The 22,628-nt window shown below is 32.3% G+C and overlaps 2 non-coding genes across 2 annotated transcripts; both read left to right on the forward strand.

Annotated features, from left to right (window-relative positions):
- Positions 1–12,626: 12,626 nt before the first annotated feature.
- Positions 12,627–12,733, forward strand: LOC139860751 (small nucleolar RNA R71). Its single transcript, XR_011763374.1, has one exon. It is a non-coding gene; the product is annotated as a small nucleolar RNA R71 (small nucleolar RNA).
- Positions 12,734–17,731: 4,998 nt separating this feature from the next.
- LOC139860809 (small nucleolar RNA R71) lies at positions 17,732–17,838 on the forward strand. The gene has a single exon (XR_011763425.1). It is a non-coding gene; the product is annotated as a small nucleolar RNA R71 (small nucleolar RNA).
- Positions 17,839–22,628: the final 4,790 nt, after the last annotated feature.

The raw sequence follows: 22,628 nt of genomic DNA on the forward strand, positions 1-22,628 counted from the left end.
CTCATATAGAGTTTCATTCGGCTTCTGTGTGAACGTAACAATTTCTCCTTGAAGTCTTACGGCTTTAGATGCAGGAAAGAATTGTTTAAGAAATTTTTCAACTAAAATGTCCCATGTATCAATCGCCCCTTCAGGTAACAATTCCAACCAATCTTTGGCTTCTCACTTTAAAGTCCAGGGAAATAACATGAGATATATCTGTTCATCCTCCACTTCTCTTATTTTAAATAGTGTGCAGATCCTATTAAAGGTACGTAGATGTTCATTTGGATCTTCCTTCGGCGCACCACTAAATTGGCATTGCTTAGTCACCATGTGTAGAATTTGTCCTTTGATTTCATAATCTGGCACATTAATGTCTGGATGAGTAATTGCGTGACCTTGGCCAGTGCGTTTAGCTCTCATTCGGTCTTCCATACTTAAAGGTTCCAGATTCTACATAATTGAATTTGTTGATTCGGAATCACTAGAGGATTCTGATTTAATGGTTCGTTCCTCAACAATCTCTGTTTGAATGATTGGTGGTTCTGGAGGAAAATTTAGTGGTTCAGGATCTACGAATCGTCCCTGAATATTCTCCGGATTCTCAATTGTGAGGTCGGGTTCAAAAAATGGATTATCGGAAATTTGAACTGGAGTACTTGGTCGACTGGATGACGATTCTAAAGAAAAATCAACGGCAGTAATATTTGCTAAATGTCTTGATCTAGTTACAGGTGGTGAACGTACAAAAGGTGGTGAACGTCTTGCTCGGTGCATTCACTGAATATCCTATTAGTTTTTAAAAGGAAAGAAAAATTATAATAAGTTATCCAATCAATAGACTTTTCTGATTTTGCCCACGTTTCGAATAGCCAAAAGATGCAGCAGAGGGGCAGGATTCGTTTGGTCTCAATATAATTGAGGACTGTTTGGCTCCAATAACCCGGTCCACGTACAAATCCAACTATTACTACGAACCAGAAAATTTTGATGTCTATCAATTTAACCACTTAAAATAAATTTTCGTAATTTTAAGAAATTTAGATAAGAAGTAAAATAAAAATCTATGTCCTAAAACTAGAATAGCGAGAAATAAGAAAGAAAAAGAGTTTGTCGAAAAAGATCGAAAAAGAAAAATGGTTGAAAAATACAAGGTGACGGAAAAATAAAAGAAACTTATAACACTTAAAAACACTTGACTAACCTAACCTTATTACCACAACTAACTTAAAATTATAATCGCAAATTGAGATTACTAATTGGAATGATAATTGATACATAGGTAAAAGTCGTCTAAAAAAAAATATTAAAGCTTACAGGGAAAACTAAATCCCAAATGGAAATAACTTAAAAAGAAACTAAAACTTAAAAAGGCGTCGCAAAATTCTAAAGTACCTAAATCTTAGTCTAAAGAAAAAGCACTTAAGGAATTCTACGGCAAAGCCTAAAAATCTATAAGTAAAAATAACTATGGTAAAAACTAAGTTTAAAACTAAATATGAGCTAAAAATACAAATATTACGCTAAAACGATTAAAAAGGGACAAAATATAAAAATATACAAAAAGTTGTAAAAAATACAATTTTTATAAAAATATTATTTTTATATTATTTATTTATTAAAACTATTAATTTTACAATTTAATTAAACTAATTTAACTAAAATATAAATTAAATAAAAAGTAAAACTAATTATAATAATAATAATTAATTAGGGTTAATAATAATAATAATGAATAATTACCCGTAATTAAATGCAGATTAGGGTTTCTGTCGGTGTCAGGGTAGCTCCGCGAGTTGCGGTAGTCGAGGCTGCAAACTCCGCGAGTCGCGGGGTTCCAAAATTCAACTCTGGTACAGTTTTGAAATTCGACGTTTTTTTTTTTGTTTAAATAAAAATATTTATATAATAAAAACTTATATTTTAAAAACTAGAATAAAAAATAGAACTACTTTATAATTTTAAAAAATATCTTAGAAATAGATTTATATATATAAAATTTTTTTTTTTCGGTAAAATATATTTATAAAATAAATTAAATAAAACTTATATTTTTACAAACTAAAGAAACTTTATAAAACTTAAATATTTATCAAACTCTTAAAAATATTTATATTTTTGTTTTTCTTTTAATATTTTTGAATATTTAAAACGTATTTTTACAAAAGCGTATTTTAATAAAAGTAAACTAAAAATACTTTTTTTTTAATTAGCGTTGCGCTTCCGGCTTTTAAGCTAGATTGTTCCCCGGCAGCGGCGCCAAAAATAACTTGATGTGGTAGCGGAGGGGTATAAAATACTATTAATTTTTAGCAGGAAAATACTATTAAATACGATACAATTTTACACAAGATATTTATTTATTTAGAGAATGGATATACTTAAACCTTGCTACAACACTTATAGGCAGTGTACCTAATCGTACAGTAGTGTAGTTTTTAATAAGTCCGGTTCGTTCTACAGGGATAATCTTTAAACAAAGCTTAACGCTATATTAGTTTACTTTTATAAAAATACAAATATATATATATAGGTAATATTATTATTATAAAGGGGGGTTTTTACCGTTTAATGACCGGTTTGTCGATTTTAAAACTTTAGTCGCAGTTAAAACCAAATGTAAAATAATAAATAAATACAAGACTTAATTTAAAGCGTAAAGTAAATAACGATAATGAAATTGCGAATAATAAAAGTGCGATAAAATAAATTTGCGATAATTAAAAAGTACGATAATTAAAAATGCAATTAAATACAATAACGATAAAAATGCGATAATTAGAAGTGCAATTAAATATAAAATAAAGGAAATTAAATAAGAAATAAAAGAATTATGCTTATTTAAACTTCCGTAATCATGATGTTTGACGTGTTAATTTTAGTTTTATGCCCATGGGTTAATTGTCCTTTGTCCTGGATTATTTAATATGTCCGTCTAGTTTTTGTCCATAACAGTCCATCAGTCATAAATATAAAGTGCGAGTGTCCTCGTCAAATTATCCTTATACCCGAAGTTAAATATTCCAACTAATTGGGGACTTAAACTGTAACAAGATTTTAATACTTTGTTTAATAATTACACCAGGATGTCTACTGAGTGTAATCCAAGGTTTTAATATTTTGTTATCAATTATACCAAGTGTCCTTGTACATAATTTCACCCATGTTTTAATTATTCTAGTGGCTATTAATCCATTCCCGTGTCCGGTTAAATGAACGATTATTCGTACATATAAATACCCCGCCCATCGTGTCCGATCGAGTGTATATGGTAATTTATAGGGACGCCCAATTGTAAATCTTTATATTAATATTAACAAACTATCATTTAGTTAAACAAATATAAAGCCCATTAATAGCCCATAGTCTAATTTCCACAAGTGTCGTTCTTTTGTCCAAACCCCAATTATGGTACAAAGTCCAATTACCCAATTTTAGTAATTAGCCCAACATCATGATTACTTCAGATTAAATAAGCATAATAATAACTTAGCTACGAGACATTAAATTAAAAAGGTTGAACATAACTTACAATGATTAAAAATAGCGTAGCGTTACACGGACAGAATTTCGACTTACACCCTTACAACATTTGCTAACATACCCTTATTATTAGGATTTAAAATTAAAATTAAAATTAAAATATAAATTATATATATATATATATATATATATATATATATATATATATATATATATATATATATATATATATATATATATATATATATATATATATATATATATTTACGTATATATTGAGAGAGAGATAGATTATGGATGATGAAAATGATCAGAATTCGGTTGGCTTTATAGGGAATTGAGTTCAGGGGTACTCCGCGACTCGCGGTAACTTTTGCCTTCAAACTCCGCGAGTCGCGGAGTTTGAAAATACAGCTCACCAACTTTGGAGTCTTTCTTACCGACGAATTTTTATTATTTATATATAATATATAAATAATTATAAGAATTATTTAAATATTATATTATATTTATGGGCATAGTTGACTTGTAATTTTTAGTCCGTTGCGTCGAGCGTTGAGAGTTGACTCATGTCCCGGTTCCGGATTTTCGAACGTCCTTGCGTACAATTTTATATTTTGTACTTTGCGTTTTGAATCTTGTACTCTTGTAATTTCGAGACGTTTCTTATCAATAATTGGAACCTCTTTGATTGTATTTTGTACTTTTGAGCTTTTTGGTCGTTTGCGTCTTCAATTCGTCGAATCTGTCTTTTGTCTTCACCTTTTATTATTTAAACGAATATCACTTTTAAATAGAACAATTGCAACTAAAAGCTTGTCTTTCTTGAGAAATAATGCTATGAAATATATGTTCGTTTTTAGCATTATCAGATGTCTTCCATTATATTGTACTGCGGCATTATTTCGCCTCTTCAAAACCTTAGCACCATGATATACATTTAAACCAATTGTATCGTGGGGTTCTGGTTCTTCGATTAATAATCCCCCCGACTTATATCCACATCGAGATACTCAGCAATTAATGTAATAAATATACCACCTCCTATTATACTGTGCGGTCTCATCCCCCTAACCATAGCCGATAAATAATAACCCACACAATAAGGTATACTTACAGCGCTTTGTGGGTCTCGAATACACATGTGGTAAAATAAATCTTGCTCATTTACCTTTTCCTTATTTTTACCTCGCTGTGTAATCGAGTTCGCTAGAAACCTGTGAATTACTCTTAACTTAGCTCTATCAATATCAAGATAAGAGTAATTTCCCCCTTTAAATCGGTGATGGCTAGTCATTTGACTCCATACACCATGCGTATCAAAATTTTCATCAATCTTCCTACCATTTAATATCAACCCTTGACAATCGGCAGATGCTAGCTCCTCAGGCGTATATATACGTAAGGCCTGAGCCATGTCTAGTAGAGACATGTGGCGCATCGAACCTCCTAACAAAAATCTAATAAAAGTTCGATCGGTTAAAGTAGCTACCCGATCATTTATTTCTATACTACACAATAATTCTTCACACCATACTTTATATACAGGTCTACGCATGTTGAATAATCGTACCCAATCGTTCAAAGTAGAATTACCATACCTCTGTGTAAGTAATTCTCTAATTCGTTCGCCCAATTCTACGACTTCTAACGGTTCCTATTCTATTACCCTAGGTACTTCAACAGCTTTAGAATGAAGAGTGTGCAAGCTCCTTTGATATTTTGGATAATCTATCCAACGTCTGTCTAATCACAAGTTCGGGTGCAAATCTTCCACGTGCATATCTGAAAATGTCATAACTGGATGAGGTATATCTTGTTTGTAATAGTTATCAATATCCTGTTGTTCTGCATTCTCAGGAGGAGCAATGCGAGCTTGGGATGAAGATTCACCCCTTTCAGTCTGCAAAATACATCAAACACAATTTTTGTGCATCCAAATATGCATTAGTGTCAGCAAAATCATCAATCAAAATAATTACAATGACATGTTCAATTTATATCAAACTTATGCTCATTTTTATATTTTTATCAAATCTACACTTTTTCAAATAAGCATATACGAAAATGTTTGCCAAGTTCATAAGCATTCAACTCAAATAACATGTCAAAATAATCATTATTAGCAATTAAACAAGTTTCAAATGGCATTATCTCTCAAAAATCAAGTTCATGAATTTTAGACTTGAAAAAGTCCACTTTAATTCTCAAAAATCATGTTTAGGCTCAAAGTTTGGATCTTTTAACTACCTAAACATGTTACATTACTTAATTTAGCAATAATTAATGACAAAAATCGGCCATAACCTGTTTATATCAAAAAGCCCCAAATTGCTCAAGAACACAAACCCTAGATTACTCAAAATTTGAAGTTTAAGGCTTCTAATCATGTTAAATAGCATCAATCTAGGTTATACAAGCATAATATATAAGCAATTTAAGCATAATTACACTAAAAAGCATCAAAATCGAATTGGGTATAAAATTGCTCAAGAACACTAAATATTCGGATTAAAGGGTGTTTTGATGTAGAAATTTACCGTTTTCCTTGAGTAATTCCTTGATAGCATTCTTCTCAACATGATTTTGTGAAAGATTTGATGAAAAACGGCCAAAAATTACGAATTTGAGAGTGTTTTTGTGTGTGTTTTTCGCTGTTTTTGGAATGTTTGTGTGTTGGGGACTGTCTGATCGATCCCTTTTATTTTTTCTGGATTTTAAACGCTCCGCGAGTCGCTGTGGTGTTTCCCTTCAAACTCCGCGAGTCGCGGTATTTATATATATATATATATATATATATATATATATATATATATATATATATATATATATATATATATATATATATATATATATATATATATTATTATAAAAATCTTATACTAATTAAAACAATTATTTAATTAATTTTAAAATTTCGTTTCCCTTGTTATTTAGGACGAGGTCGTTTCGGAACGATGTCCTAGTCCGTCCCTCGACAAAATTTTAAAATTTGTCAATTTAATGCGCGGTTTTAAAAGCAAAGATTTTTTTGGGGTTTTTTTTAATGTTTTTGGCATACTTTAATTCAATAAGATTAAAAATAATGATAATAAAAGTTCTCGTCCCTCCCTCGGGTAAAGCAATTTCGGTTCAACGACCTAGTCTTCAACTTACGATGAATTTTTTAAAAATCATATTTTTAACTTAGCAAAATAAAGTAAATTTTTATTTTTAAATTCACACCAAACTTAAATTTAAAATGCATAAAATTAAAAATTCATATTTTAAAAATTCACACCAAACTTAAATTATATTTTTGTTTTTATACATACAAACTTATATTAAAAATATTAATTTTCCAAATATTTACAATTTTAAATATATTGATTTAAAAAGTTTTACAATATTATTTTAATATTAATTTATTAATTTTTTTAAAAATAAAATTAAAAATCTTTTTGGCTTTTATCCCACTTTAATCAATCAAATATTATCAAAAATATACGCCCCACTTTTCGGTAAAGTAATTTCGGTTCCATGACCTAATTTAACTCATGACAAATTTTTGAAATTTTTTGAGTTGATTGATTAAAGATATTTATACCTTAAGAATAAACGTTAAATTTCGCAGTGATGTAATAAATTTTTGTATGATATCAATAATTTCGATCGCAAGACCTAATTTTATTGAATACCAATTTAATACTTTATAGCGAACAAATTAGCGTTTATTATCAAAAGGTTAAAAATAAAAATAAAAATAAAAACTGTACAAACTTACCTGTGAAATAGATTTCTTAGTGATATGCTCTAGCCCACTCATAAGATAGTCGGACTAATTGATTTTCCATGGCTACATAGGCGTAACCTCGAGCATTCAATGTTTTTTCTTCTAAACATATGAACGGTCCATCTCTGCATAAAATAACAAATTCGGCGTTTGAATAGGTTTGATTATTTGAACATTTGCCTTCGTGTGACCATTTTCCGCATTTGTGACATCTTTCAAGGTGCCGTGCTCTTCTTTTCGCTGCGGATTTTGATTTTCCTTTACCAAATTGTAACTTATTATCTTCGCATCTGGATTCTTTTCTTACTCCGTCCAATTTACCTCTTATTAATGATACCAATTCACTTGGAAGTGTGTCATTATTACGTTTAGTGATCAAAGCGTGTAGCATTAGACCATAGTTTAATTCACAGGAAGTCTTCATTTCGAAAAACCTAAAAAAAATAAAAATTCAGAATGGGGGGAGAAGACTAGTTCTTTAGGGTCTGCTAGGGAAAGACCATTCGGGTTCCATTTTCGAGAACTACACGAAAACAGAAAATCTAACTCTAACAGAAATACATATTATCCTTCAAAGACTTGATTCTCCCCACACTTAGTTAGCTGTGGTATCGAAATTGTGATTAACTTCGTTGTCAACTTCCATTGGACTATCTATGTAATGTTTAACTCTGTGACCATTAACCTTAAATTCAATCCCATTTGAATTTATTAATTCTATCGTTCCGTATGGGAAAACTCTTTTGACTATGAATGGTCCAGACCATCTTGATTTCAATTTTCCAGGAAATAGCTTGAATCGTGAATTGAAAAGAAGAACTCTGTCTCCTTCTTTAAATTCTTTTGAACTTCTGATTCTTTTATCATGCCATTTATTCGTTCTTTCTTTATAGATTAACGAATTTTCGAATGCTTCATGTCTTAATTCTTCTAATTCGTTTAATTGACTTAATCGTAGACGTCCAGCTTCATGTAAATCAAGATTACATGTCTTCAAAGCCCAAAATGCTTTGTGTTCAATTTCTACTGGAAGATGACATGCTTTTCCGTAAACGAGTTTAAAAGGTGTGGTTCCAATTGGAGTTTTGTAGGCTGTTCTAAAAGCCCAGAGTGCATCCTCTAATTTAATGGACCATTCCTTCGGATTTGATCCTACGGTTTTCTCTAAAATACGTTTTAAAGCTCGGTTGGTATTCTCAACTTGTCCACTTGTTTGTGGATGATATGCGGTGGAGATTTTATGAGTTACTCCATATCTTTTAAGAACTTTCTCAAGTTGATTATTACAGAAATGAGTACCCCGATCACTTATTAAAGCTTTCGGTGTTCCAAACCTTGCAAAAAGACGTTTTAAAAAGTTGACTACAACTCGTGCATCGTTAGTTGGGAGAGCTTGTGCTTCCGCCCATTTAGATACATTATCAATGGCAACGAGAATGTAGAGATTATTATGAGATTTTGGAAATGGACCCATAAATTCAATACCCCAAACGTCAAATACTTCACATACTTGAATGATATTTTGTGGCATTTCATCACGTTGACTTATTTTTCCGGCCCTTTGACATGCATCACAGGATTTGCAAAGAAGGTGTGCGTCTTTGTAAATTGTAGGCCAATAGAATCCAGTATCATAAACTTTTCTTGCTGTTAGTTGAGGCCCTTAATGCCCTCCTGTTGGTCCTGTGTGACAATGGTTTAAGATTTTACTAGCTTCATCTCTGAATACACATCGGCGTATTATTCCATCGGGACAACTTTTAAACAAATGTGGATCTTCCCAGAAATAGTGTTTTATATCACTGAAGAATTTCTTTCGTTTTTGGTACGATAATCCTTTTTCAAGGAATCCACATACTAAGTAGTTTTCATAGTCTGCAAACCATGGAATTTCATTATAATCTATCTTCAATAGATATTCATCAGGAAAGTTGTCGTGTATGGCCGATTCATTTAGAACTTCTAATTCAGGATTTTCAAGACGAGAAAGATGATCAGCGTCGAGATTTTCTGCTCCTCTTTTATCTCGGATTTCAATATCGAACTCTTGTAAGAGTAAGATCCAACGGATTAATCTTGGTTTAGCATCTTGTTTCGAAAATAGGTATCTAAGAACAGAATGGTCGGTATAGACCACTGTTTTTGCTAGAACGAGATATGAACTAAATTTATCAAAAGCAAAGACAATAGCAAGGAGTTCTTTTTCAGTAGTTGTGTAATTTGTTTGTGCTCCTTGTAATGTCTTACTAGCATAATATATAGGTTGAAATCGTTTTTCAATCCTTTATCCTAAAACGGCTCCCATTGCAAAATCACTTTCATCGCACATTAGTTCAAATGGTAGATTCCAATTTGGTGTTATCATGATCGGCGCATTAGTGAGTTCCTCTTTAAGAATATTAAAAGATTTGATACATTCATCTGAAAAGATGAATGGAGCATCCTTTTCTAGGAGTTTATTCATAGGAGTGGCAATTTTAGAAAAATCTTTTATGAAACGTCGGTAAAAATCGGCATGCCCTAGAAAACTCCTAACTCCTCTAACATTGGTGGGATGTGGAAGTTTAGCAATTACATCTACTTTAGCTCTATCCACTTCAATTCCTTCCTTTGAAATTTTATGACCAAGAACGATGCCTTCTTTAACCATGAAATGGCATTTCTCCCAATTAAGAACTAGATTTGATTGTTCGCATCTAATCAGCATTCGTTCAAGATTAGCTAGACATGTTTTAAAAGTATCACCGAAGACTGAAAAGTCATCCATGAAAACTTCCATGCATTCTTCTATCATGTCGTGAAAAATCGCCATCATGCACCTTTGAAAGGTTGCAGGGGCGTTGCAAAGTCCAAATGGCATGCGTTTGTAAGCAAAAGTACCATAAGGGCACGTGAATGTGGTTTTCTCTTGGTCTTCGGGTGCTATTGGAATCTGAAAATATCCGGAAAAACCATCAAGAAAATAATAGTAACTATTTCCGGCTAATCTTTCCAACATTTGATCAATGAAAGGTAAGGGAAAGTGATCTTTTCTGGTGGCGTCAGTTAATTTTCTATAATCAATACAAACACGCCATCCTGTTACAGTCCTAGTAGGAATAAGCTCATTTTTCTCATTTGTAATGACAGTCATGCCACCCTTCTTAGGCACGCATTGAACTGGGCTTACCCATGGACTATCAGAAATTGGATAAATTAAACCTGCATCAAGCAGTTTAATAATTTCTTTTTTAACAACATCTTGCATATTAGGATTTAGTCTTCGTTGGCGTTGCACATACGTTTTATGACCTTCTTCCATAAGGCTTTTATGTGTGCAATACGAAGGACTTATTCCTTTAATATCATGAATTTTCCATGCAATAGCTGGTTTATGAGCTTTCAACACAGAAATGAGTTGAGATTTTTCATTTTTTCAGTAAGAGAAGACGATATTATTACAGGTAATTTAGATTCACCATGTAAATAAGCGTATTCCAAATGGTTTGGAAGTGGCTTTAACTCTAATGTCGGTGGTTCTTCTATCGATGATTTATATCGATATCTGTCTTCTTCTTTTAGCATTTGAATCTCTTCTGTTGTTGGTTCATATCCATTAGCTATTAGTGTAGCTAACATTTCAGTTTCATCAATTGGTTCAGTTTCTTCTCCTAAAGAACATTCTCCTGTTCCTTGTAATTCTGGAAATTCTTCTAACAATTCTGCATGTGAATCTATAGTTTGAATATAATAACATGTATCATCTGCAGATTGTGGTTGTTGCATAGCTCTATCAACTGAAAAGGTAACACTCTCGTCCTCTATACTTAGGGTCAGTTTCTTACCGAACACGTCTATCATTGCTTTAGCCGTGTTTAAGAATGGTCTTCCTAATATGAGAGGAACTTGAGAATCTTCTTCCATGTCCAGAACAACAAAATCTACTGGAAATACTAAAGTACCAACTTTAACTAGCATGTTCTCCATTATCTCTCTAGGATATTTTATTGATCGATCGGCTAGTTGTATGCTTATTCTTGTTGGTTTTAATTCTCCAAGGTCTAGTTTAGTGTATAGTGAATATGGCATTAAATTTATACTAGCACCTAAGTCTGCCAATGCTTCTATTGAACTAAGACTACCCAGAAAATATGAAATTGTGAAACTTCCTGGATCAGATAATTTTTCTGGTATCTTATTCAACAGCACTGCAGAACAATTAGCATTCATAGTAACGGCCGAGAGTTCTTCCATTTTCTTTCTATTTGTGATTAGATCTTTCAGAAATTTAGCATATCTAGGCATTCCTAAAATCACATCAATGAAAGGAAGATTTACATTTATCTGTTTAAACATATCCAAGAATTTGGATTGCTCGGCTTCAAGTCTCTCTTTTTTCATTTTACTCAGGTAAGGAAGTGGTGGTTGGTATGGTTTAACATAAGGTTTAGCTTTAACTGTGTTATCTTCATTAACCTTTTCAACTACCGGTTCTGTTTCCTTATCTTGCTCAGGTTGTGGTTCTTGTGGAGTAGGAATAGCTTCATCAGAAATTACAGGTATTTCAGGTGGTTTAAGTGTTGTACCACTTCTTGTGGTAATGGCTTTAGCTGTTTCATTCCGGGGGTTAGCATTTGTATCACTAGGTAAACTTCCCGATTTTCTTTCACTTATTAACCTTGCCAGGTTACTTACTTCTTGTTCCAGATTTTGAATAGAAGCTTGTTGATTTCTAAATGTTTGAGCATTTTGTTCATTGGTTTGTTTCTGAGATGTGAAAAACTGTGTTTGAGATTCAACTAGCTTCGTCATCATATCTTCTAAATTTGGCTTTTTATCATCGGTTTGTGGTGGTTTGTTTTGAAAATTAGGTCTTTGCTGGTTGTAAGTATTATTGGATACTTGTTGATTACTAGGACCTTGTTGGTTGTTGTATGGAACATTTCGGTTATAATTCTAGTTTTGATTGTAAATCGGTCTTGGCGGTTGATAATTATTCTGATAATTATTTCCAGGCCTTTGGTTTAGATATGAAACATTCTCTCTTTATTCCATTGTTAGCTCAATACTGAGACAATCTTTTGTCAAATGTGGTCCTCCACACTGCTCACAACTAATTCGTATTGAGTGTATATCCTTAGTCATCTTTTCCATTCGTCTCTCGACAGCATCTATCTTTGCGGAAATGGAATCTAAGTCATGGCTAGAATCGACTCTAGCTGCTTTAGATGATCTAACGATATCTTTTTCTTGGTGCCACTCATGTGAGTGGGAAGCAGTGTTATCAATAATTTTGTAAGCATCAGTTTCGGTTTTCTTCATAATAGAACCACCAGCTGCTATATCGATGTCTTTCCTTGTAGTGATGTCGCATCCTTGGTAGAATATTTGTACTATTTGACAAGTGTCTAAACCATGTTGCGGACATCCTCTCAATAACTTTTCAAATCTGGTCCATGCCTCATATAGAGTTTCATTCGGCTTCTGTGTGAACGTAACAATTTCTCCTTGAAGTCTCATGGCTTTAGATGCCGGAAAGAATTGTTTAAGAAATTTTTCAACTAAAATGTCCCATGTATCGATCGCCCCTTCAGGTAACAATTCCAACCAATCTTTGGCTTCTCCCTTTAAAGTCCAGGGAAATAACATGAGATATATCTGTTCATCCTCAACTTCTCGGATTTTAAATAGTGTGCAGATCCTATTAAAGGTACGAAGATGTTCATTTGGATCTTCCTTCGGCGCACCACTAAATTGGCATTGATTAGTCACCATGTGTAGGATTTGTCCTTTGATTTCATAATCTGGCGCATTAATGTCTGGATGAGTAATTGCGTGACCTTGACCAGTGCGTTTAGCTCTCATTCGGTCTTCCATACTTAAAGGTTCCAGATTTTCCATGATTGAATTTGTTGAATCTGAATCACTAGAGGATTCTGATTTAATGGTTCATTCCTCAACAATCTCTGTTTGAATGATTGGTGGTTCCGGAGGAAAAATTAATGGTTCAGGATCTATTAATCGTCCCTGAATATTTTCCGGATTCTCAATTGTGAGGTCGGGTTCAAAAAATGGATTATCGGAAATTTGAACTGGAGTACTTGGTCGACTGGATGACGATTCTAAAGAAAAATCAACGGCGACAATATTTGCTAGATGTCTTGATCTTGTTACAGGTGGTGAACGTACAAAAGGTGATGAACGTCTTGCTCGGTGCATTCACTGAATATCCTATTAGTTTTTAAAAGGAAAGAAAAATTATATAAGTTATCCAATTAATAGACTTTTATGATTTTGCCCACGTTTCGAATAGCCAAAAGATGCAGCAGAGGGGCAGGATTCGTTTGGTCTCAATATAATTGAGTACTGTTTGGCTCCAATAACCCGGTCCACGTACAAATCCAACTATTACTACGAACCAGAAAATTTTGATGTCTATCAATTTAACCACTTAAAATAAATTTTCGTAATTTAAAAAAATTTAGATAAGAAATAGAGAAAATTCTAAGTCCTAAAAACTAGAATGGCGAGAAATGAGAAAGAAAAAGAGCGCGTCGAAAAAGGTGGAAAAAAGAAAAGGGTTGAAAAATAAAAGGCGTCGAAAAATAAGAAAGAAAAAGAGTGACTATAAAACTTTAAAACACTCGACTAACCCAACCTTATTATTATTACTAACTTAAAATTAAAATTGCAAATTGAGATTACTAATTGGAGTGATAATTGATACATAGGTAAAAGGCGTCGAAAAATAAAAATAAGAAAGTAGCGCATCGAACGGCGTCGCAAAAGTCTAAAGTACCTAAATCTTAGTCTAAGGAATAAGCACTTAAGAGATTTTACGGCAAGGCCTAAAAATCTTGAAATAAAAATAAGCTACGGCAAAAACTAAATTTAACACTAACTACGAACAATAAAAATACAAATATTACGATTAAATAATTAAAAAGAAACAAGATATTTATTTTTACAACTAAATACTATTAAATTACGATACAATTTTACACAAGATATTTATTTATTTAAAGAATGGATATACCTAAACCTTGCTACAACACTTATAGGCAGTATACCTAATCGTACAGTAGTGTAGTTTTTAGTAAGTCCGGTTCGTTCCACAGGGAATCTTTAAACAAAGCTTAACGCTATATTAGTTTTAATTTATAAAAATACAAAAATATAAATAAGTAATATTATTATTATAAAGGGGGTTTTTACCGTTTAATGACCGGTTTATCGATTTTAAAACTTAGTCGCAGTTAAAACCTAATGTAAAATATTAAAAATAAATATAACTTAATTTAAAGCGTAAAGTAAATAACGATAATGAAATTGCGATAAATAAAAGTGCGATAAAATAAAATTGAGATAATTAAAAAGTACGATAATTAAAAGTGCAATTAAATACAATAACAATAAATAAAAGTGCGATAATTAGAAGTGCAATTAAATATAAAATAAAGGAAATTAAATATGAAATAAAATAATTATGCTTATTTAAACTTCCGTAATCATGATGTTTGACGTGTTGATTTTAGTTTTATGCCCATGGGTTAATTGTCCTTTGTCCTGGATTATTCAATATGTCCGTCTGGTTTTTGTCCATAACAGTCCATCAGTCATAAATATAAAGTGCGAGTATCCTCGTCAAATTATCCTTATACCCGAAGTTAAATATTCTAACTAACTGGGACTTAAACTGTAACAAGGTTTTAATACTTTGTTTAATAATTACACCAGGTTATCGACTGCGTGTAACCCAAGGTTTTAATACTTTGTTATCAATTATGCCAAGTGTCCTTGTACATAATTTCACCCCTGTTTTAATAATTCTAGTGACTATTAATTCATTCCCGTGTCCGGTTAAATGAACGATTATTCGTACATATAAATATCCCGCCCATCGTGTCCGATCGAGTGTATATGGTTATTTATAGGTACATCCAATTGTAAATCTTTATATTAAAATTAACAAACTATCATTTAGTTAAACAAATATAAAGCCCATTAATAGCCCATAGTCTAATTTCCACAAGTGTCGTTCTTTTGTCCAAACCCCAATTATGGTACAAAGCCCAATTACCCAATTTTAATATTTTTAGCCCAACATCATGATTACTTCGTCTTAAATAAGCATAATAATAATTTAGCTACGAGACATTAATGTAAAAAGGTTGAACATAACTTACAATGATTAAAAATAGCGTAGCGTTACACGGACAGAATTTCGACTTACACTCTTACAACATTCGCTAACATACCCTTATTATTAGGATTTAAAATTAAAATTAAAATTAAAATATAAATTATATATATATATTTACGTATATAGAGAGAGATGATATATGGATATTTAAAACGATCAAAATGCGTTTCCTTTTATAGGCAGATTTGGTTTTGAGTGCTCCGCGAGTCGCGGTGAATTTACCCTTCAAACTCCGCGAGTCGCGGAGTTTGAATTTCCAACTCACTCCAATTTGGATCTTAGCTTTGCCGACGGATTTTAATAATATAAATATAATATAAATATATAATTTATATAATTAATTATATATTATATTATATTTATACACATAATTAATTTGTAACTTTCGGTCCGTTGCGTCGAGCGTTGAGAGTTGACTCATATCCCGGTTCCGGATTTTCGAACGTCCTTGCGTACAATTTAATATCTTGTACTTTGCGTTTTGAATCTTGTACTCTTGTAATTTCGAGACATTTCTTATCAATAATTGGAACCACTTTGATTGTATTTTGTACTTTTGAGCTTTTTGGTCGTTTGCGTCTTCAATTCGTCGAATCTGTCTTTTGTCTTCACCTTTTATTATTTAAACGAATATTACTTGTAAATAGGACAACTTCAACTAAAAGCTTGTCTTTCTTGAGGGATAATGCTATGAAATATATGTTCATTTTTAGCATTATTAACGCCCTAGAATTAGGGGAACCTTACTATTTTCTTCCATTTCAAGAACAACGAAATCAGCAGAAAAGATTAAGTGATTTACTTTAACCGGTAGGTTTTCAGCAATGCCAATAGGATAGTTGTAAGTTCTATCAGCTAATCGTATACACGTCCTGGTTGGTTTTAAATCACCTAAGTTCAATTTTAAGTACAAAGAGTGAGGCATAAGATTAATGCTTGCTCCTAAATCAGCTAATGCATCGTACATTACTGAATCTCCCATCAGACAAGGAATGATGATACTTCCAGGATCTCCAAGTTTTAGTGGCAAATTTTGCTTTTGTAAAATTGCCAAGCATTCCTCATTAAGGAATGTGGTTGAAACTTCTGCATATTTTCCTTTGTCTGCTATAAGATCTTTGATAAACCTTCCATAATTCAGCATACCCGCAAGAACATCTACAAGCAGTACATTTATACAAATTTGCTTAATCATGTCAGCAAACTTGTTGTATTGTGCTTGTAATTTATCTTTCTTCAAACGTTGCGGATATGGAATTGGAGGTTTGTATACCTTCAATGGTGGTTGATTTTGAGTCTTTGGTGCACTTGTGGTTGGCATCGTATTTTCTTCCACCACAGGTTCGTTTTCTTGTGAAACATGAATAGAAGTGAGAGGCTTTGGAATTTCTGGGTTAATGGTTAACCCAGTTCGCGTAGTGATTGAATTAACTTGTGAAATATTACTTGAATTTTGAGTTTCCTTACCCTTAGGGTTTGGTTGCGTGTTTGATGGTAAAGTGCCCGATTGCCTTTCAGCTAGTAATTGGGATATTCTTCCCATATCTCTTTCAAGGTTTTGAATTAACGCTTGATGATTCCTTTGTACTTGCTCGTTTTCCGTTTAGGATTGATGAAGTTGTCTCTTCACTTGCTCATTCGTTTCTGATTGACTTTTGACAAAATTCATCATAACTTCTTCAAAGTTAGATTTCTTCTCTACTGGTTGCGTGTTATGATTTTGTTGTTGATATGGTAATTGAGGTAACGGTTGTTGTTGAAAATTTTGTTGAGGTGGAAATGGAGGTTGGTTTCTATTGAAAAAGCCAGGTGGTCCATTTCTTTGAAAAGCAAAATTCTTCGGGTTTTGATATCCTGGGTTTGCAGGTTGATAATTAGAATTTCCTCCTTGAAAATTTCCTTGTCTTTGATTGGCCATAAAATTAACTTGTGCTACTGAGTTTATTGGCCGATCATTGATATCACAATCTTTTGTGAAATGTGGTTGTCCACAGATTTCACATCCTACTTGTAATGCTAAAACTGTTGAATTTAGTTTCTCTATTTCTCTTCCAAACTTTTTGAATTGATTCGACAGTGAAGCTATGGTTGTGTTGTTGCCTTCATTTTCTTCAAGGCTTGCCACCGTCCTTCTAGGTATTTGATCTCTAGACGGTGTCCATTCAAAAGTATGAACTGACATGTCTTCTAACATGTCATACGCTTGATTTGTTGATTTGTACATAAATACTCCTCCAGCGGAGGAATCTAATATACCACGAGTATGTTCATCAATACCACGATAAAAAGTTTGAACTATTTGCCCTTTTTGCAATCCGTGTTGCGGACAATTTCGTAACATTCTTTTTAATCTTTCCCATGCATCATAAAGAGTTTCATCCGACTTTTGTTTAAAAGTGGTGATTTCAGTTCTAAGTCTTTCGGCTTTTGCCGGTGGAAAAAATCGGGTAATGAATTTTTTTCTTAATTCGTTAAAAGTTGTGATAGAATCAGGTTTTGATGCTTTCAACCATGCTTTTGCGTCTCCGATTAACGAGTACGGAAAAGTTCTTAACTTAAATGCATCTGAAGAAACATCTTTGTTTTTGTACAGTTCACATAAATCTTCAAAAGCTTCTAAATGTTCTATCGGATTATTATTAAGTCTTCCGTCGAATTGGTTTTCACGAACCATGTGCATAAACTGCCCTTTGACTTCCTAGTTTTCAGCCTCAATTTCAGGTCTTCTTATAGGTGCAAGTACGAGAGGGGGAACAGTTTGTCTGGTATTCCACATCGGTAGATCATTCAGATCAGGTGTTACTTCAGCCATTTCTTCTTTAATGACGATGGTTTCAGGTTCAGTTTTGATTTCTGGTTGACCACTAGTGTTTCCTACTTGTTTTTTGATATTTTTCGGTGTTTTCGGTTGACTAGTACTACCTAATTTTTTTTTGTTTTTCTTGTTTTAATCTTTTGATCAAGCCTCTTTCAGGTTCTGGATTAAGTGCAACGAGTTTAGGATTTCCTGAACGGGTCATACAATTACTAAATTGTATGTAGTCTTAAAGGATTTATTCACTAAGTGTATAAACATTGAACTTTCTTGAAAATGAATTTTCACGAAAGGATCGAATAACATAAAAACAATGATAAAAACCTTTAAACGAACAGATTTTCCTTCTGATTTTGCCCACGTTTCGAATAGCCAAAAGATGCAGCAGGGGGGCAGGATTCGTTTGGTCCCAATATAATTGGGTACTGTTTGGCTCCAATAACCCAGTCCACATACAAATCCAACTATTACTACGAATCAGAAAAATTATCTATTTATTTAACTACCAACTTTTTCCCCGGCAGCGGCGCCAAAAAGTTGATGTGCTTGAAGATCGTGTCCTTTTATATTTCTAGGATTTAGATTGAATTTATAACACGAATTGGTTGTGATTATATGGTGTTCTTATGATTTCGGATTGATTTCACACATATAGGCAACTTTGTCCTATCCGTATAGTAATAGTTCGTTGGTAAATCCGGTTCGTTCCACAGGGAAATTGAGTTTTCAAAGTTTTTAATCGCTAAAAGTTAATCTATTTAAAAGGGGGTTTTTGGATTAGGTTTTACACTAAACAGAATTTAAAATATGGTAAAAAGTAATACAGTAAAAAGTAAATAACATTTAACATGCAGTAAAAGTAAAAATAGAAAGTAAAATAAAGTAAAGTAGTGGTCACTAAAATATGTCCCCTCTGAATTATGGATTGTTTTTAAGTCCGTTTACGATGTTTTAATATATATCCTTATATTTCTTCCGATTTATAAAGATTTAACTAGCTAAAATCAAATCTAACTTTCGTTTCGATCTCGTTCTAGCGAATTAAATTATACCCCGACAATTCAAATTGAGATTTAATCCAGTTTTTACTTTCGTTGAAACCAAAATTATAACAGTCTTACCTTATTATAATTACACGATTATACAAACTATAATATTACCCAAACCACCGGATCACACTTCTAAATTGTTGTCAATAATTTGTCCATATGTCCGTCTAGATCAGCGAAGTGTTGAAGCATAATTTATGTAAATTTAATGCACTTTCGTTTATCAATTTTAATAAATTATGTGATAGGGGTGAAAATATTAAATTATATAATAATGGGTCGGTGATTAAACTCAATGTTAAAAATAGTCAAAGTTACATCATAAAATTATAAATGGTTCAATCCATTTGTCCAGAGGTTCTACATTTTAGTCGCCACTATGGGTATTTAGTTGGACATTATAACGGCGTAAAAATATAAATTACATAAAACGGACATGGTAACAATAATAATAATAATAAATGATAACAATAATAATTAATAAATAACGATAATAACGACGATAATAATAAATATTACAATAACAATAATAATAATAATAATAATAATAATAACAACGATAATAATAATAACGATAATAATGATAAGTAAAAATAATAATGACAAAGTTGGGAAATTGGAGACTTACAGCGAGTTAAAATGGTAAAAAGTGGTATTGAAATCGTAGCGGTACACGGATAGAAATTCGACTTGAAAACCCGTAAAATAAACGTTACGCTACCCAAACTTGTAGAAATGTAACCACTAAATTAACCTACTCCTACTCCTAAAACTAAATTACATAAAATAAAAATTAAAAACTGAATTTGAAAATATAAAAGAGTGTGTTTGAAGCTCGAGCACAGGCCTGGTATTTATAGAATTTTGGCCTGCTACAGTAACCCATGCGATCGCATGGGTTTTATGCCTATTTCCCATGCGATCGCATGGCCGCCAGATCCAGTTCACAATTTTTTGGATTTTTACTTGTCGACATATTATAAAAATATATATAATATATAAATAATTTATATAATTATTTAAATATTATATTATATTCTTGTGCATAGTTGACTCATAATTTTGGCTCCGATGTCTCGTACATTTACGCCCGGTTTATGTCTCAGTCCTGGTTTCTCGAACGTCTTTTCGTACAATTTAATATCGTGTAATTTGCGTTCCGCAACTTGCGTTCTTGTCAATCTTTAGACGTTTTTCTTCGATAATTTAAACCACTTGGAGTGTAACTTGTACGTTTGAGCATTTTAGACTTTTTTGCCTTTTAAATCTTCGTTTTCGACTTTAAATCTTCATTTTTTAGCGATCTTCGTCTTTCGTCTTCGCACTTATTTATTTAAACAATTACAACTAAAAATAAGAAAATTACAATTAAAAACATTACATTTTGGAATGATATTGTGACTAAATATATGTTCGTTTGGAGCAATATCAAGTGCTTCAGGTTCTTCGTCAAGAGGGCAATGTGGTGGATGGAAAGGATCACCTTCTTCTTGTCTCCAATGATTGAGGAGGCTACGAACCCATCCCCAATTCATCCAGAATAGGTGATGACTGATTGGTTGATCCATTCCGGTCACACTGCTTTCGGAGCTTGAGTGAGATTCCATTTCGGAATCCGAGTGACTTGAACTAACGACGAATTCCATTTCGTACGATTTGATAAAGGATTTTTTCGATATAAAATGATTTTTCCGGCTATCGGGTAATATTCTATTTACATAGGATATCTATATATATAGATCAAAAGATTTCGTAGATTACGGAGGAATTTGCGGGATATGTCAGGCAAAGTTTAAAGTAACAGATACGATAAGATATGATTTAGCAGATACGCTAAGATATGAATTTTGTCTATACACTACTCATGCAATTAATGAAGCAAGACGTGTCTAGACTAATAATGATAAGTAGGTAATTTCATAAGGATGATAAGCAGATGATTTCCGACTAGAAATGATAAGCAAAACTTTTGACATGCAGACACGGTCGAAGTCCAGACTCACTAATGCATCCTAACGACTTATCAGTTAGACCCATTAATGCAGACCTGGTTCGCTAAGACCACCGCTCTGATACCAACTGAAAGGACCCATTCATATACATTATAAACGATTCACAATAGTTGATTACATCGCGAGGTATTTGACCTCTATATGATACATTTTACAAACATTGCATTCGTTTTTAAAAGACAACTTTCTTTACATCGAAAATTGACAGGCATGCATACCATTTCATAATATCTACTATCCAACTATAAATTGACTTAACAATAATCTTTGATGAACTCAATGACTCGAATGCAACGTTCTTTGAAATATGCCATGAAAGACTCCAAGTAATATCTTTAAAATGAGCAAATGCACAGTGGAAGATTTCTTTAACACCTGAGAATAAACATGCTTTAAAGTGTCAACCAAAAAGTTGGTGAGTTCATTAGTTTATCATAATCATTCATTTTCATCATTTTAATAGACCACAAGAATTTCATTTCCAGTTCTCATAAATATATATCCCATGCATAGAGACAAAAATCATTCATATGGATTGAACACCTGGTAACCGACATTAACAAGATGCATATAAGAATATCCCCTATCATTCCGGAAAATCCTTCGAACATGATAAAAACGAATTCGAAGTACTAAAGCATCCGGTACTTTGGATGGGGTTCGTTAGGCCCAATAGATCTATCTTTAGGATTCGCGTCAATTAGTAGATCGGTTTACTAATTCTTAGGTTACCAAGCAAAAAAGGGGCATATTCGGCTTCGATCATTCAACCATATAATGTAGTTTTGATTACTTGTGTCTATTTCGTAAAACATTTATAAAAATTGCGCATGTATTCTCAGCCCAAAAATATAAAGGGTAAAAAGGCAAATGAAACTCACCATACTGTATTTCGTAGTAAAAATACATATAACGTCATTGAACAAGTGCAAGGTTGGCCTCGGATTCACGAACCTAAAGTAAGTATATATATTTATATCTTGGTCAAAAATTGTCTAACAATTTAGGTCAGGTCATAGTGTATCACAATCTTAATGCTCGAGACTAATATGCAAAGGTCAACAAAAGTCAATTTGACTCAAAAAGATTTCCAAAATCTATACATAATTAATATATAGTTTAAATATCGTCGTTTTGTATATTTCTAAATATTTTTAAAAGATCTATTAGAGTAAATAATATATTTCATTTATTCATAAATAAAATTTTATATAAAATATACTTTTATATATCTTAAGTAATAAAATTTATAAAGTTCATTTAACGTCATAAAAATAATATGATAGGTAGTATTAATGTAATTATGTTACACGTAGTAAAACATCTTTGTATT

This window comes from Rutidosis leptorrhynchoides, chromosome 7, assembly GCF_046630445.1.
Source record: "Rutidosis leptorrhynchoides isolate AG116_Rl617_1_P2 chromosome 7, CSIRO_AGI_Rlap_v1, whole genome shotgun sequence".
NCBI lineage: Eukaryota > Viridiplantae > Streptophyta > Magnoliopsida > Asterales > Asteraceae > Rutidosis > Rutidosis leptorrhynchoides.